Below are 14,151 nucleotides of genomic sequence, written 5' to 3'. Positions count from 1 at the left end.
GGTCCCTTAGTACTGTGGAATAAGGGTAAGCGAGCAGGGAAGAACAGCCTCTCTTCAGTATGGCATCCCTCAGCTCTAACTATAGTGGTTCAAGGAGCAGAAATTCCAAGTCCAGAACCTGAGTGAAAGACCAACACTCCAAAGGACCAACACCAAATACCCTGCAAAATGGCAGCCACTACTTCAGGATTTAAACGTTTATCCCCACCTCTCCCACTAGAACACTTACCTAGACACCACTTGTGCCTTGGGCTGCCCACCTCCAGTCCCCAGGCAAGGAAATGTCTCCCTTTCATTCTAAGAAGGTGAAGGCGAGAGGAAACCCAGACAGCAAGGATACTGACAACGCAGACAGGGACTGCAACCCTTAGAGTGGGCGTGGGCTCTGGTACTGCAGCAGGAGTCAAGGTTTGAAAATAGCCCTGGGTGATTCATTACCCTCTTCTCCCAGGATTACTGGGTGTACTGAGTGAGACCCAAGCAAACTGGGACACCAGTCCTTTGTGTGAACGTCATGTCTAAGTGCAATCTCTGGGGTCCCCAAAGTGAGAAACCTGGTGGCTGGAAGAGAAGTCCCACCCCTCTTCACATTCGGTTAGCCATCTCCCCCACAGTAGTTTTGCAGCTAATCTAGCTGCATAACCATCATAAGACCTGCCAACTGCCTACTTCCAGTCACCCCAAGTGTCTCACAGACCATCTTTCTTTGCTTACTGGTTTTAAAGACTGGGCCCAGGCACTAAGTTTGCCAATGTCAGAGCAGAAGAAACTGGGGCCCTTCTGGTTCTGAAATCTAGCTGCCATTGAGGTGCCATTGAAAACACTTGACACCAAAGCATGACCCGCCTGAGGTCATATGAACTGGCGGAACCCCGGTTTCCTGAGTGGTAATTCAGTGCTGAACTTGAGCAAGTGTTGGAGGAGGCATTGAGACTACCCGAGTTAGAGCTCCCCCCTCCCAAACCTCCGTCTAATAGCCTTTCGTCTGAGCTTTTCTAATCTAAACTTATGTGGGACTTCATGGCAAACTGAGTCCCAGCAACTTATCCAGAAGTATTTATTAACTTGCTCCTCGCAGCTACCCTGAGAACAGCTCACTCTCAGGAGTTGTCCAGGTGGGAAGGCAGTGAGGCAGAGGCCGGACGGAAAAGTCCGTGGGGGCTGAAGCCTTCCTGGAAATGTCCCCCGAAGTAGAAGGAGCACAGAGTGGGGCGGGCACCCTTCCCGCCCGCCGCCCACCGAGTCCCTAAGAAGGCCGCGGCACCAGTCACGCCAACGGTCCTCAAGCCACCCGACCAGCCCGTTTGCAGATCTCCAATGGGAGTGTGCAACCGGGGCAATCAGGGGTCTCTAAGTTTCTATAACTCTGAACCCCGCCCATAAGCAGAGGCAGCCCGGGCTACTTTCCTTCCTGTCTCTCGCGTCCTCAGCCCAGCGGAACTGCCAGGAGAGCAGAAGGGCTGGAGCGCCACAGCGGCTAAGCGGGATACTGGAGGTCAGGGCCCCAGTCTGCCTGGGTGTCCCCCTGACGTTGCCCCAACTCTTACTTGGCAGCCGCGTCCACACAGCGGCAAAGGGATAGGAGGCAAGCACGGGCAGGGCTGCTCGAAGAAGACACGCGTGGAGCCAGGGGGAAAGGTGCCAGCCAGAATTGCAGCTATAGCAGCTGCTTAGCCGTTGTCAACTAGACTGCTCGCCGCGCAGGTTAGGAGAGAGGGAGCTTTCGCGAGTAAGCCGTAGTGGCGCTCCGCCCACCTACAGGTCCCTAGACCAATGAGGGCACAGTCCCGTCCCTCCTCACCACGCCTCCTCCCGAAAAGCGGTCCAAATGGGGTGGGCGGGGCTCTGCCAGGCAGCTCCTCCAATGCCCTGAGCCCCTGCCTTTCCCTCAGGTCACTCAGCTGCAGGCAAAAGACCCAGGACCCAAGACAGAGCCTTGAAAGAGCAGAGCTTGAAGGAGTGAGATGACCAACCACCACACAGACGTATTTCTTGAGTTCTGAAAGTACCTCGCACTAACTACATGCAGGCTTCAAATCTAAATGTCATGTGCACAAGAGGCTTTAAGTGACCTGTCCAGGAAAATTTATAGTAAGTCCAGAAGACTGCTTCTGTGAGATACATAATTAGTAGATGGAACTCCATAAATGACCAGGAAATTGCCATTCCCACATTATTCAGGCACAGGCATTCTGCAGCCTCCCCAGTACCTACCCCTCTGTCCACTGCAGTCTAAACTCCACTTCCATATAGAAACACGTGGAAAACTTAAGGTACCAAAGTTAATTATAGCAGGAGAGGTATTTCAGGAGTTCTGAAACCAAGTACCTCCAGAAAGGCCTGTTCAAATTCAGTTAAGAAACGGTGTTAAGAATTGGGTTCTTCCTCGCCTTGCCTGTAAACTTTTCAGCTCAATCTGACAACCTTAATTTTGCTGTTGAATTGAGTACTCCTATTTAGCCAGGGGTAGGAGTATGTAAGTTCTCAAGGTACTGCAACTATGCTTACAGTGACAGAAACTGAAGAGAGGTGACTTATTCTGGGCTACTCAGCAAATCCATGGCAGGCCAAGACTTGCACACTGGTTATTTTCTCCATACCTAGTAGATGAATGGCATGGAGCTAAGGTCTTTAGACTACAGGGATGACATCCATCTTGCTGGATTGCTAAAGTAGCCAACACAGCAGTTTGCTAAAGGTCATTGGAGGTGATGTCAGAACCAAGCATCCTGCCTCCGCTTTACCAGGCTAAACAAATTTCCCCACCTTCCTTCCTCACAAGAAGCCAAGGAGTGTCAAGGAAGCAAGGCAACCTCTAGTATGAACTCTCTGCTCAACAAAAGGACTGCAACTGGGATCCTGTGACAATTGGATTTTTTTTCCAAAGTGATCCATTTCACCACAGATCTTAAATGTGGTTGCAGCAGCCTGTATACCTAAACTCACTCCCCAAGCCAAAACCCTACCAGGAGACTATCTATATATACTACTTTTCATAGGTAGGAAGCCTCTTTCCTGAGGCAAGGCTGAATATAATACTGTCAGCATGCTTCAGGGTCTGAGTTGGCGCTAAGCATATATTGCTTGTTCACAACGTTAGAAAGGATTAGAAGTAGATGACCCCACCATGACCCTATATATCCCTAAGAACAGAAAACCATGTTAGAGCTGAGTTCATCTATCCCACAGCACTGAGCACCAGAGGTCTCCTGGGAATGTTCACTAGTGGGTGACAAATGTTAAAAGACACTAAGGGATAACCATGAAGAATTTTTATGCATATGAATAATGCAAAAACCCAATTTAACATTTAATAGATGCTACTTTTTAGACAAGATCTCTATATGAGCCCAGGTTGCCGTCAAAGTTAAAAAAAAAAAAAAAAGCCTCGACCTCCTAAATACTAGGGTTACAGGTTTGTGCCACCACCTGTAATTTAGTAGATTGTTCTGATTGGATTGAGATAGTTTTGGTCTGAAATACCAGTGTGTGTGTGGGTGTGTGGGTGTGTGGGTGTGGGTGTGTGTGTGGTGTGTGTATATGTGTGTGTGTGCAGATGCACACATGTGCGTGGTTGTATACAAGTGTGCACATGTGTATGGAGACTAGTGAACAACATCTAGTGTCATTCCATGCCTCAGATGCCCTACCTGCTTTTATTTTCAGACTGACCAGCATGCCCTGGGGGCTCCACTAGTCTACCCTTCCCCCAATGCTGGGATTATAAATCCACTACCATGCACAGCAGTTTTTGCGTGATTTCTAGAATAGAACACTGGTTCTTCTGCCTGTTACCAACTAAATCATCTTCCCAACCCCTCTTTTTTAAATGCAAAAAAAAAAAAAACCCAAACAAACAAAAAAACTGCAAAGGGTCAAAGCACAAAAAGTACCAAAAATTTAAAACAGCATGAAAAACTACAAAATCTAGAAAATGCTATAAATAAATACAGCCCCAGTTCCACAGTGCCTGACACGCATAATGAAAACATTTTTCGTTGTTGTTGCAACACACTCTGCCTCAAGAAGCCCACACCCACATTTCTGGTATGTACTGTCCTTTTTCTTTACGTGCTTTTCTCTTTCCTAATGCACTTAACTACATGGTAAAATATTTTTTTTAATAAACACCAACAAAATGTTGCTGGATGAGTAAACATGATAATTAAGGAGAACTTTAGTCCTGATGTTTATAATGCATAGTCATGTCACTTTGAAATAGTCCAATGGTTATTTAGTTGGGTCTTTTTAAAAAAAAAAAAAAAAAACCAATCTCCCTGTTTTATCTTGAGACCTTCGAGACCTTCTGAAAGACAGGAGTGTTTAGCCCCTTCACAGGGAACAAGGTAGTTCGACAGTACTTCCAACAGTGCCAGCCTCTTCTCCCAGCCTCAGTCCATCCTGAGCGAGATGAATATTCCATAATGGTACCCAGAAAGGTGGGGGGGGGGAGACGGTGCCTTTTCACAGGAACAGACTCTCTTAAGGCTGCAGGGAACTCACCGTGGGAATGTACAAAGAGGGAAATGGATCCTTGAGAGGGAAATAGGTTGTACTCCAACCTGCTACACCCAACTCACGACTCTCACACAGGGCTTCCACATATCCCTACGTGCCTCATTCAAGCCCACAAGAAAAACCGGGTTCTTGTTGAACTTGGGAGTGTCCCACCAAGCCTCGTGAGAGGGGCTTATTGCTCAGGTTAGCAGAACATAAAATAGACACGGATCATCTAGATAACTATCACAGAGGTTCATGTCAATGGTTGTGGACTCAGCATGAGGGACCTTCCCAGCATGCTGAGCAGAGGCAGCAGAAGCAGTTGTGGGAGGGATGGGAAAGGGATGGCACACATGTGCCTCATTCATTATTTTTGTTCTGCCAACTGGGGCTATAGAAAAGAAAACTGAGTCCTGAGAGCACAAAGACCTCTGTAGATGCACAGGCCAGGGTACCAGTATGTCTATGCCCACCAGCCACTGCAGAGCACACTGAAAGGAGGAACTCTTGGATGGGAGAGAGGAAGGCTCAGGCTCTAGGAGGGATGTCAAAGGCTTCTGAACCTTCCCTCTACTCAAGGACACAAAAGTCCTCATTTCCTCAACTGCCAGTGCCAAGTAGCTTGTGGCTGCCTCCTTGCCTCCTGGCACTAGACCAGGCCCCATTCTGTGGCAAACATGCCCCCTGTCCTGGGCTCACCGGCCCATCTTAAAGGAGCCAGAGTCTAGCTGCTGTGGACAGATAGAGCACACATATTCTCCCACCTCCTAAGGGACTGCCACCTACCGCAAACCAACAGGTAGGTTATCCTCAACTGAGTTCTTGATGTTTGGTGAACCTGGCACAGGTCTCTAGAACAGGATGTCTACCTAGCTGTCATGCTCACATTTTCCCTGCTGGTCACAGTGTGCAGGGGGGAGATAAATAAAGATAGGCCTACATCTAACACTACCCCCTCAACCAGTCAACACCCAGAGACACACACAGAGAAAGACAGACAGATTCACATTCCCTTCCCTCCCCCTCCCCAATCACTGTCCTGATCTGGCCTTCAGCCAGGGCTGAGGTTTTCCAGAGACTATCATCAAGCGTGCCTTTCTGGAGCCACCATATCACTACAGGGAGGCAGGGAGCAGTCCTCACACAAAGAATGCCTAATCCAAACAGGTGGCTAGCCTGAGGCCAGGCCCCAGAGGATGTAGAGGAAGGGGCAACAGGCTCAGAGGTGGTTTATATCTCTGAATCAACAGATCACCCAGGAAATTAGTTCCTATCTCTCTCTCTTACACACACACACACACACACACACACACACACACACACACACACACACACATCTGGATCAGAGGCCAGGAATCTGTAACTCTGACCTTCTTTTGTGGAGAAGCTCTGAGACCTGACAGGCTGCCCTACTGGCTCTGGATGTTACTGTCTCCATACATTCAGTAGAAGTCTGTCTGAGGATCTCAGAGAGCCCTCTAATTCGGCACTTTAAGTTCCATGGTACATCTACAGCAAGAAACCTGACAAAGCTATTTTCTCCCTATAATTTAGAAGAGAATAGGAGGATATTCTATAGGTATTGAGTGGAAATTTTAAATCCCCACAGAGATATTTTTTAGCATTTAAAGGGATGAACACCAGCCACCTGTATAGCCCTGAGGGTTCCAAAGAGACCTTAGAATGAAGTTTTCAAATGACCAATGTCAGCTAAAAAGGTGCTGTCAGGGTGGTGGGAGGCAAGATAGCATCTGAGGCACTGAATGAGAAGGGGAGAGGCTAACCCTTTGAAATTACAGAGGATGTTGGGAACTACTATCTAGATGTTAAGATCAAGAGAGATGGAATCCAAAAAGAGAACAGAAAGGTAAAAGGACAGACTGACAAGGGAATGGAATAGGAAAAACATCACCTAGGGTTAGTCATACAGAAGGACAGAAAGGCAGGTAGGAGTGCACTGCTTGATGCCAGAGGCAAAGTCTCAAAGGAAGCGACGGGATGGTAAAGGACATACTCTTTACAAAGGCCAACTGTGTGTCTGTGGACAGATCCGTGAGTGGAGTTCTTAGAGACCAAGCCTGATGAACAGTCTGGATGGGAGGATGGGGGCACCTATAGGCTTAGGCAAAAGCTGGTTAGGATTTAGAAGAAGCAGGCATGAAGAGTGGAACACCTGGAAAAGGAATTCTCAGCCAGGGATTGAGATTTACATCAAAGGGACCTCGGGCTAAAAGACAAAAGTGCACAGAACTTACAGAGCTGCAAGGAGGAAACCTGGTGCAGACACCCCCTCTGTCCAGGTCTGCTGGCCTCTGGCCACCTGGTTTCCAGTGTGGCGAGTCCCACCTGGTGCCCTTCCCACCCTAGAGCATCCACAGTCTTGGCTTCCTTCTGGAGCTGCCAGCTCTGCACCTCTGCTGTAAGTCCTTGCACACCCTGTCGCACCAGGAGGCCCCGAGGAGCCCTATCAGAGTGCAGGAGGAGTTCTGGAAATAGAGGGAGGAAAGCTGGTAGGGAAAGGCCACCAGGACAACCAGGTTGTGTCTGTTCCACACAACTGGCCCATTGGTGAGGACTGGAAAGTTCCATGGCCCAACTTTGCTCAGGAATTCTTTCTTCTCTACCTACTGGGCCTTCTTTGGGTTCACCTACCTCACCACTCAAGTCACCCCATCACTACTGAAGCATCTCTCCTGTTTGGCCTTTTGTTTTTGACCTCCTATTTAGGAAGTGTTTCACTACTATGGCTCGCCCCAGCTCCTTCTGGCTATGCAAAGCTTGGGGGAGGGGGTCTCATTAGTCACAAATCAACCCCTCCACTTCCTATGTATCCTACGTCCCACCATCCCAGTTAGTAGCCTAAGAGGAGACTTCATACAACAGACAGATGCAGAGAGTCATGGTGGTGGCTCTGCACATCATGGTAAACTCTCCGACTCAGCGTCCTCCACCTGTACTTTCACACTGGCTGCTCAGTGTGCAATGAAGCCATCAATATCAACAAAGCCACGGTGGACTCTGAGTCCTAAGAATCTCCTGGAGCAGAGGCAGTCTTTAGAGACTCACCTATACTACATATGGAGAACTAAGGGCCAACAATACAAATGACTTGGCCATCCTTAAGAAAGGACAATCTGAGAATCTGAAAAGCTTTGAATGTGGGACTGAGTCTGGGCTCCATACAGAAGGATTAACTTTCCCAGGCCTCGCAGTTTTCAAATGAAGTGGAGATAAGGAAAATGTCAGCTCACAGACTTTGTCACTTCTACTCCAGTTCTTTTGATGGCCAATCAAGGGGCCGGGACTCTCATTCTGGCTCTTTGAGAGCTGTGGCATAACCTGGGCCATAATTTCGAGCCTTAGATTCCTTGTTTGTAAAATAAGGATAATAACCCCACGGCATAATGGGAATAATCAAAGCAGCTTGTAAAGATAACACTGCTTATATAGCTTATCACTTAAAAAGCATGTTCCATATTCCCATTGTAACATAGGTCTCTCTCTCTCTCTCTCTCTCTCTCTCTCTCTCTCTCTCTCTCTCTCTCTCTCACACACACACACACACACGCAGTTGGTGCTGCCGAGATCTGTGCTATCTCTTTGGGGATACTCAGCACTGAAAAGGAATGAGAGGGTCACGTTTTGATCTCTCCTACCTGGGGCAATGGAGGCACGCGGTAGGCTTTTTGGCAAACTATTTATTGATCAAATGAGTGTGTTCTACAAGTGGGGGTGAGGATTTGCTCAAGGTCACATAGTGAGTCTATTTCAGAACTAAAAAATCTGACTCTGTGCCATCTTCCATTCAGCCATTCTATGGTAGATTTGTGTGCGCGTGTGTGCGTGTGTGTGTGTGTGTCCCTTTCCCAAATGATCATAAATCAATGAGGAGTCAGTTCTCCTCTCTCCCTACCTTCTGGCCCATCATCAAACATACTCTAGACTAGGACAGTTAGCCATTGGGATGGCACTTTTGTGCCCAGTTTGGTACTGCCAACTAGACATTGGGACTTCTGAGTTTCCAGCAGCCCCTGTCCTGACCCTAACATGGGACAAGATCCTCTTGAGGAAAAGGAGGCTCCAGTCAGCTTCCTTCAAGCCCAGGAGTATCCTTTTTGCTCTCTGTTTGGGCAGGAGAACACAGCCCCTGGGTGGCAGCAACTTAAGAGGAAGGGCAGCACCAACCACTTCCTATCATGCAAAGACACTCCCTCCCTATCTGTCCCTCCCCTGCTTCCCGAGTTCTGCTGCCACCATGGGCCAGAACAGTGAAAAGAAAGGACTCCAAAGATTGCTTCAAAACCCGAACTTTGAGCTAGAAAGACCACTGGAGTAATTTATTCCCTCCCTACGGAAGGATTGCCAGCGTTTGCATCAAGAGAATATCTTATCTAGCTACTTACAGTGTCAAAGGATCATGCCTACAAAATGGACCCTTTGCCAACAATGCCACTGTGAATTGGTATGAAAGAACAAACAAACAAACAAACATAATTGTTCTTGTTTTGAGATAGGATATTAATATGGCCCCTTAATATGGCCTTGAACTAGCAGCAATTCTCTTGTCTCAGAGTCCTGAGTACTAGGATTACAGGTGAGTGCTATCACACCTGGCAAGAAAAGTTTTAATAAAAGCTAAAGTATAGCCAGCACTAGCTCTATTCCAGTCATTGTGCAGGTGCATTTAAAGTAATATTTAATGTTTACCAAGACACACTAATGTACATATTTTAGAATTTATCATCCTCAGCATCACCCCCCACCTTACCCATGAAGAAATGGACAGAGGCTGGGCTCTCACATCCAACCAGCAACAATAGAAGTCGAAGCTGGATTGCTATTTTCACCTACATAATGGTGAGGCTCACACTTCTGAGTTGCTGTAACTTTTTGCATTCATCTAACCCTAGGGGTGTAAGGGAAGAATGCTGAAGATGTAACCTGAAGCTTCTGGTTGAAGCAGGGAATGCCTTTGAAGTCCCTGTGCTTATCTTAAACATCCTTTTGAATTTTCCAGTTGACATCAGTATACATCCTTGTTGGTGTTTTCTTCTTTACACCTTTAAATTGGTTTAGCAACAGAGGAAGATAGCAAACTTTTGGTCTCATAGATTCCCATGCTCCCACCACTGCTTTGTATCCTAGGAATTCCAGACACTGGAAGTAGGATAAGCCCTAGGCCAACCAGAATAGCTAACATTTGTGGAGTGCTAATGGTAGGAACCAACATTCTGGGCACTGTTTTTTCATATAATTTTCATAATTCATATAGTGTTTCTTTATTTGTTTGCTTGCTTGTCTTTGAGACTAGATCTCACATTTTAGCCCGGGCTGGGCTGGAACTCACTACGTAACCCAGGCTTATCTTCAAACACGTGGCAAGCCTCCTGCTACAATCTCCTGGGTTTACCGAGACGAGCCTTCATACCTGCTTCTACTTATGAGAAAACTGCGGCACAGCAAATTTTGTAGTAATTTGCCCAAGGTCACAATTTGGACTGTCAACTCTGGCTAGTAACTACTATAGTAGCCTTCTTGTGGAAGGGGGGTACCCGTCCTTCCAACCCTCCTCCCCTGGACAATTGATTTGATCATTGACAAGCATTAAACATGTTCCATTCAAGTGGGTAGAGATGTGGTTTGTTCTCCCTACCCCCAGGATTAGGTGGTATATACATGACTGTTGCTCCTTCACACTTGACAGCTATTTCAGGCCTTTCATCTGTTGTCTGATGGTCTCTCTCTCTCTCTCTCTCTCTCTCTCTCTCTCTCACACACACACACACACACACACACACACACACACACACACACACACACATATCCTCTGCCGGTTTTCATGCAAAACCCTGGCTTCAGAAATGCTGCCCACCACCTATAGAACAAGTCCATGGTTCTAAGGTTGGCATTCAAAGTGCTGCCTAACCTCACACAGCCTTCCCAGAACACACTGTCCTGCATTAACTCTCCCAGGGTGTTCCATGTGCTCATCTCTCTCAGGAATGTTCATCTGATTTCCTTCTCATACCACAAACATTTACATGGTAAATTCCAAGGTGTCTGAAACCCTGCAGGTACTATTTTTTTTTTTTTTGCCTTGATTTGTTTTGAGTCAGAATTTCTGTGTAGTTGTAGCCTACTTGGAACTCACCAGACTAGCCTTGAACTCAGAGATTCCTCTGCCTCTGCCTCCCAAGTGCTGGGATTAAAGGCATGCACCACCATTGCCCAGCCCCTGCAAGTGCTACTGTCATCCCATTTTACAGGTGAAGAAACTGAGCAGCGATGATGCCCTGTGTACTGCATCTGGAAAAGTCTCACACCTCTTTTAAGGCTCCCATATGGAGAGTGTAAGTTATTACCTCCCTTTTAAAAAATTATGTGTAGGTGTGTAAGCCTGCAAGAGTATATATGCACCACACATGTGCAGGAAGAGCCTACAGAGGCCAAAAGAGAGGGTCTGATCCTCTGAATTGTAGTAAAAGGTGGTTGTAAGCCGCTATGTCGGGTGCCAGGAACTGAACCCTGGTCTTCTGTAAAGGCGATAAGCTATCTTAACCACTGAGCCATCTCTCTAGCCCCGCACCCCTCCCTTTAATGATTCTACAGCTCAGCAAGATAGACGGTGGTTCCAAATTGAACTTGATTTATCTATACATCTTTCTGTCCAGTAAGAGTGAATTTTCTGAGGGTAGAGACTGCATTTTATCATTTATAGCATATCCACTGCTCAGGAAGTTGGTCCTTGGCACAGAGTTAGTACTTAGAGAACACTTGTTGAAGGCCTGAGTGAAAAGTGATTGGAGGAGGGACTGGGCAGGTATGTAACAAGCCTGGAAGCAGCCTTGCTTAACAGAATCAAACGTCAGAGAGCCTCAGGATGTTCCTTCCCCAATGTTTGTAATGAAGGAGGTATAAAAACAGCTCAGTAGCCAAGCAGGGATTGCGATGTCAGGTGGTAGTAAAGAAGACATTCCTGTGCTTGCACCAAACCCAGGGTCATAGTCATAGTGTCACTCTGACTGAGGAGATATCTAGCTAGTCACAAAGGTCAGCAGTCCTGGGGCTGCTCTGGAAACTGTTAGCTTCTCTGTTGCCCTCTCAAAGGCCTCAAGGCCTCCGCAGTTCAGTTCATATGGAAGAGATTGAAACCCCAGGGAGTTGGGGTTTGTTGTTTTTGGTCTGAAGTACTGTGCTTCAGTGGTGAACTTACCCTGCTCTCTCCTAGCTGGCCAAACACACTTTGTGGAAAAGGAAATGGGAGTTTGGGCACAACTCTGGGCTTGAGTCCTGGCGACACCACACAGTAGTTATATAACCTCTGGGAAGTCACTGAACATAAGTTTCTTCATCCAGAAAGTGTATTTTTTTTCTGGGCCTTAAGCCTTGAGAGAACAGGTGGGCAGGCGAGCACTTTGAGTGGAAAATGATCTGACGCAGATAAACTTGCAGGCTTGATAACCCTTCCAATGGTGTGCCATACCTTTCCAAAGTCTCAGGTCTTCCTCAGACTTGCCTGGAATATCTATGACCCACTTCTAGACATTCAGTAACCTGGCTGGCCTAAAGTAAAATGGAAGCCTTTGCAGTCAAACCTCAGATAAGCGCTTCTCAACCTGTGAGTCAAACCTCTGTGTGTGTGTGTTGCATATCAGATATTGTGTCTGTCATATATTTACATTACAATTCATAACAGTAACAATATTACAGTTATGAAATAGCAATGAAATACTTTTATGGTTGGGGTCACCACTACATGAGAAAATATATTAAAGGGTCAGGGCATTTAGGAAGGTTGAGAACTACTATCTTAGGTGGCTATTGGCTAGGCAGCCACTAGGCATGTGAGAATACTGCTTCCCCACCCCGCCCCCACCCCCCACTCCCCCAGTGCTAGAGAAAGTGCTAAGGACTGCAACTCTTGAGGAGCCTGGGAGGCAGATACTAGCTAGTTTCAACAGATTATGTGTCATATCACTCCTTGGAGCCTTCCTTGTTAAATAAGGAAAATACAACCTGGACTATAGCTCAGTAGTTAGTGATAGCATACAGTTCAACTAGCAATCTCTGAGGCCTGAGTCCAGCTATCCAGCTGGAAGAGAAGCAGGTGGGAAGGTGGGGATAATGAATACCTATCTTCTTGAACTGCCAAGTAGCTCAAACCCAAGAGTATCAGTTAGATGTGTATGTCAACAGGAAGCACAGCCCTAGCCCCACCTCATCATTTTCTTCTTGGTTCTGCACTGAACATGCTCAATCCCAATGCCCACTAATTCTTTCTACACTTGTCTAGGACGTAGTGCCAGCATGTACTCACAGGTGACTCTGATCCCTAGCTACACTCCCTGGCCTTAGTACCACATACTTAGTACCACATACTAAGTACCTCAGTCAAAACTTGGAGAAGCCCCTTGTCTTCAGCTTGTCATTTGACAGAGTGTAGCACCAATATACAAGTAGCACACAGCATGAAATCTGGCTCAGGTTTCTAGGCCCTGTCTATCTGAGCAAGTAGCCTGACCATAAACAAAATCTTTGATTTTTCAGGCCGAGACTCAAAAATCTACCTTCCACCCTTTAACTATGAGGGCCTCCTTGGAAGCTTATCCTGTCATATGCTCTTCTGGACTTCAAAGCCAATGCGTCATTGGCCAGTGGGGGTTCAGGGCCTGCACAGCGGCTCGCCTGGAGCTGGCATCATTAGTGAGCAGCAGATCCATGTCTTCTGGTCCACAGGGAAGTTGTCCACAGGGAGGTTCTGAGGCCCATGCGTAAAGAAACAAGCCGTTCACTGCCTTGTACCTAGTATGCGCCTTTGCCTTGCCTGCCCTATCCCCATCCCCCAATTCTGTGTTCCGGGTTTCTCTCCACATCTCAGAGATCTTCCAGGAAGAACTAATTCCACAGAAACCCTAAAAGTTTACTGGGAAAATTTACTCCACAATTTATCTTCAGGGTGGTGTCTCCAGGTACCTCATGTTCAAGATCTGGAAATAAAAATCAGCAACTCACAGGTTCTTAGATAAATAGCATGGGTGGTAGATCACCCTGGCCAGCTAGAGGCCCAACTGGGGAAAGGGTGGAATGCCAAGCTTTTCCTCCACCCCTGAACTCCCTCTACAAGTATGGGTTGGAAGTCAGGCCTTCAAACTTCTAGAACCTGAAGGAGGAGCCTTGTGAAAATGTCAACTTGATAGGACTTAGACTCAGTGTGACTTTGTCTCTCAGACCACAAAGCCAAGTGTAAGGAAACTATAAACCTTGTCACAACATAATGCGAACAAGAAGAGGTCCTTGACTTGCTGTCTTCAAGTTTGAGGTGGCCCAGCAAAATAAACCTATCCAGTAAGGCTGATCACACTCAGGCACCCCCACCCTGTCCTCCTCACCCTTTCCCCTACCTTTTCTCCACCTATGTGTGCCTTGGGTAGCTCGTCTATATTTCAGCTTACTCAAGGAAGCACTTCTCCTCGTCCAGCTTACTGTCCTCCAAACCTAGTAGTGCCACCTAGATCTAGAGCAAGTGCCTAGCACTGGCTATAGATGCTGGTCCCATGACTTGCTTTCTCTGGATTGTGATAGCTTCATTTCTGCATGAGGATTGCCATGGGGGAAATGGGCGAGGGGAGAACTAGGGAAAGCCAAACCTCA

General features: G+C 47.1%; 1 protein-coding gene across 2 annotated transcripts in view; it reads right to left on the bottom strand.

The window, feature by feature from the left end:
* The window catches only part of Stard8 (StAR related lipid transfer domain containing 8), a 69,948-nt gene that overhangs the window by 29,961 nt on the left and 25,836 nt on the right, over positions 1 to 14,151 (bottom strand). The window contains exon 1 of one of the 2 annotated variants that reach the window (XM_052171173.1): positions 1,548 to 1,676. The exons of the other annotated variant lie outside the window; for it this stretch is intronic. The gene's annotated coding sequence lies outside the window, so the exon portion shown is untranslated. Of the gene's footprint in view, positions 1 to 1,547; positions 1,677 to 14,151 lie in introns of those variants that run through there. 2 annotated transcript variants of the gene reach the window in all.

The sequence above is a fragment of the Apodemus sylvaticus genome, chromosome X, assembly GCF_947179515.1.
Source record: "Apodemus sylvaticus chromosome X, mApoSyl1.1, whole genome shotgun sequence".
Classification (NCBI taxonomy): domain Eukaryota; kingdom Metazoa; phylum Chordata; class Mammalia; order Rodentia; family Muridae; genus Apodemus; species Apodemus sylvaticus.
Note: the sequence above shows the minus strand (reverse complement) of the source record. Positions and strands in the feature narration are given on the sequence as shown.